Consider the following 3,701-nt stretch of genomic DNA (forward strand, 5'->3'; position numbering starts at 1 on the left):
TGTCTCGGACAAAGATTATAAGGTGCTCGAAANCTCGGACAAAGATTATAATGTGCTCGAAAATTTTGAGAAGAAGGGTGAACATTTTGATATGTTGATGCTCGCTATTGAGGATAGTTTGGTGGGTATGCATATTGTTGTGCATTGTAAATCGCATATTGAGGTGGAACAACATAATATTGTGTGTCTTGCATAGGGAGATAGTGATGGTATTAAGGTGGTGCAGATTGATAAGGTGGGCCCCTTGGACCTTTTTGTGTGCCTAACACAACATTTGCTACATCCTCCTTCATTTTCTTTCCCCCAAAATTTCCTGATCCATTTTTAATCACCTGTGTTGTAGCTTTCAAGGCAGCTTGACTTACAATTTTTTCAGACTTGATGCCATTTTCCACGATTTCACCAATTTTAATAACTTCAGCAAATGTTTTTCCAATAACGGAAAGTAAATAATGAAAGTAATCTGGTTCTTGCGCTTGAAGGAAAACATCGATCATTTCAAACTCTTTCAATGGCGGCTTAACCCTAGCAGCTTGCTCCCTCCACCTAATAGCATATTCACGAAAATTTTCAGTGGTCTTCTTCCTCATGTTGACAAGTGAAGTGCGATCTAGAACTATATCAATGTTATATTGAAATTGTTGCACAAAACATCGAGCCAAATCATACCATGTATGCCAGTTAGAAGTATCTTGGTCTATGAACCATTCTGAGGCAATTCCCATCAAACTTTTCCCAAAATAAGTCATGAGCAATTCTTCTTTGCTTGCAGCCCCTCTCAATTAATTACAATATCTCTTTAAATGAGCTACATGATCTCTATGTCCATCATATTTCTCGAACTTTGGAGTTTTAAAATCGATGGACAGATGAACGTGGGGACACATGCACAAATCATTGAACGAGACACTTTTGTGACCACCCAATCCCTGCATATCTCTTACACTTTGTTCTAAACTTTTCATTTTTCTAGCCATTTCTTCATGTTCCTAGTTCTTAACAACTTTTTCAGCTTCAACATGAGAACTATACTGATGATTGTGAGGGTAAGAACTTGGAATTTTAAAAGTCAATTCAGGAGTATAATCTCGATCATATTGAACTTTGGGTAGAGGATTGTTGTTGGATTTTGGCTCCATTATAGGTTGTTGAACGACATTAGTCGGCGCAGTTGGAATGAATAGTGGATTACTTGTCATAGGCGTATTCAAAGGGTGCACCGTAGAAGTTTCAGCTACATTGGATGCGGGACCGAATTCAGGTGGATAAATTGGATCACTTATCGATATTTGGACAGGGGGTGACATATTTGTATTTAGATAGTCACGGATCGAAGCCAGTGGAGCTTGTCCACTCATCCAAGCTTCGTACATCTCCGTCATTTGTTGTCTTAATATCCTTATCTCTTCAACTGACATTGTTTCTTGTGACATCATCTGGTTCTGGACCTCATCATTGTTCGACTCATTTCCATCTTTACGAGTCATTTGCTTTTTCCCTTTTGACCTTGTATTATAGGGATGAGATGTCATCTTAACCACAAATCAACCACCTTAATTTAACTGTGCATAGATAATGATGTTTGTTAGGGTTAGACCTTCTTCAGTTATAATTTTTTTTTTAATAATGCATTGATCAAATCCGTTTGAGATTGCATACATAACACGCTTGCAAAGATCTTTCCATATTTTTTCAAAAACTCAATAATTAAGTTTTTTTTTTAGAACTTTGAGATAAAGTTCTTTAGTTTTTTTTTTATTTGAATTATTAAAAGAAAATTAATAAAAACTTATTTTTGATATAGATTAAAGCTTCTTGTTTTCCATTTTTTTTTAACTTTTGAAAAACGATTTTTTATTTTTTATTTTTGAATAAAGATCACCGAACTCAAAGAGGGTTGCCTACGTATCTCATTGAGGTGAGAATCAGGTGTGCGTAGTTCGTCCAGATTTGACAGTAAAAAAAACTTTTTAAGATATTAAATTTTTTTTATTTTGACAAATGTAACTTTTCAAAATATTATGAAAGTAAAATATTTTGAATTTTCTTTTTACAAACTTTATGAAAAAAATCTAAATAAAAATATTATTATTCTTTTCGTCAAGTAATGCATAATTTTTGTTTTATTTTAAGAAATGTATAATAACTTCTAAAAGAAGAAATATTTTTGTGTTTTCTCTTTCTTTTTATTTTTTTTAAATAAGATCAAAAGATAAATTTTTTTCATTGCATTAGTCATACTAAAATGCGTCAACTTATAGAGACTTTCAAATAAATGCTTTTTCATGTAGCACATAAAATGAGCTAAGTGGTCAAGTAAGAGAGGGATACTTGTCCTGGATGGATCCAACTCTTGTTTTGAGGCTCACTAAGTCACATGAAAATAATGCAAATAATCAGAGTTTTCTAGAGATAACCATGTCTATATTCTAGTTTTACTAGGTTCAAACCTGAATAAGATAAGTATCTAGACTGGCATACCCGAATAGACAACTCAAGCCAGGGAAGGACAACTTATCGTTAGCAGCGCTATTCCGATTTAATTGTTGGTCCAACCCCGCCTAACATATGTGACTAAATATCCTTCACTGGGTGTCAAGACACTCCAGCTTTATCTCAAGGGAAAATAGGATGCATAGATGCATTCCTGTGAACGTGTGTTATGTGTATTCAAAGACTCATTAGGTGTGCGTGATAAAAAATAATTTAGTATAGTTCAACAATATAAATATAAAAAGCAATAAATGAGTAGCAAGTAGCACATTAGACCATCAAACACAATATATCCAATAAATAAAATAATAAAATCAAGTAAAAGTCAATCTACAAAGCTCGAATTCTGGTTATTCCCCAGCGGAGTCGCCAGAGATGTCACACCCTTTTTCACGCACGGCGGAAGAGTTTTTCCTTTTTAAGTGACGATATTGATTTAGGGATTATTTTATTTTTATTTCAGTGTCGCCACTTGGAATTAAGTTGTGGTGTTCCAAGTCACCTTTTCGAATCCCTAATAAATAGGAAATGACTCTTTTAGTTTTGGTCTGCGAACTAGAAATTCGGGTAAGGAATTCTATTGACCGAGGGGAAGGTATTAGGCATCCCTCGAGTCCCGTGGTTCTAGCACGGTCGCTTTTATTGACTTATACTTATTTTAATATATTTTTGGATAATTTGTGTCTAAGGCCATGATTCACTTATTTTTTAATTGTTGAATTTTTATTAGTCTTAAATCGGATGCATAACTGCATTCTCGATCTTGATATTTTAGAGACATAGCTGTCTTTTTTGCATCACACTTAATAACCTTATTTTTTATAAGTCACTACCTTAAATTAATAAAAACTAATTATATTAGTGGACAAGGTGTGTCACCGCATCCTTGAGTTTATTTTAGTGTCTCAAAAAAGATGTGTAACCACATTCTTAATTGAAACAAATATTTTTTAATTTGTTTAAGTGTTCGATCCAACATTAAAAGAAAATATGTATTCCTAAAAAAAAACAAATAAAGTAAAATACTAAACTTCTAGAATAATTTTTTTGATCATTTTTCATATGTTTTTATTTTTTTGTAATTTCTTAAAGTTGAAGTCAAAATTAAGTGTACACTTTCTAATCAAAGAAAACAATACCGAATTGCAAAAAAATAAATCTCATTTTTTGTTTGATAAAATAAAACAACAATAATTTATTTATATATT

The sequence above is a fragment of the Solanum stenotomum genome, chromosome 1 (genome assembly GCF_019186545.1).
Source record: "Solanum stenotomum isolate F172 chromosome 1, ASM1918654v1, whole genome shotgun sequence".
Classification (NCBI taxonomy): Eukaryota; Viridiplantae; Streptophyta; class Magnoliopsida; order Solanales; family Solanaceae; genus Solanum; species Solanum stenotomum.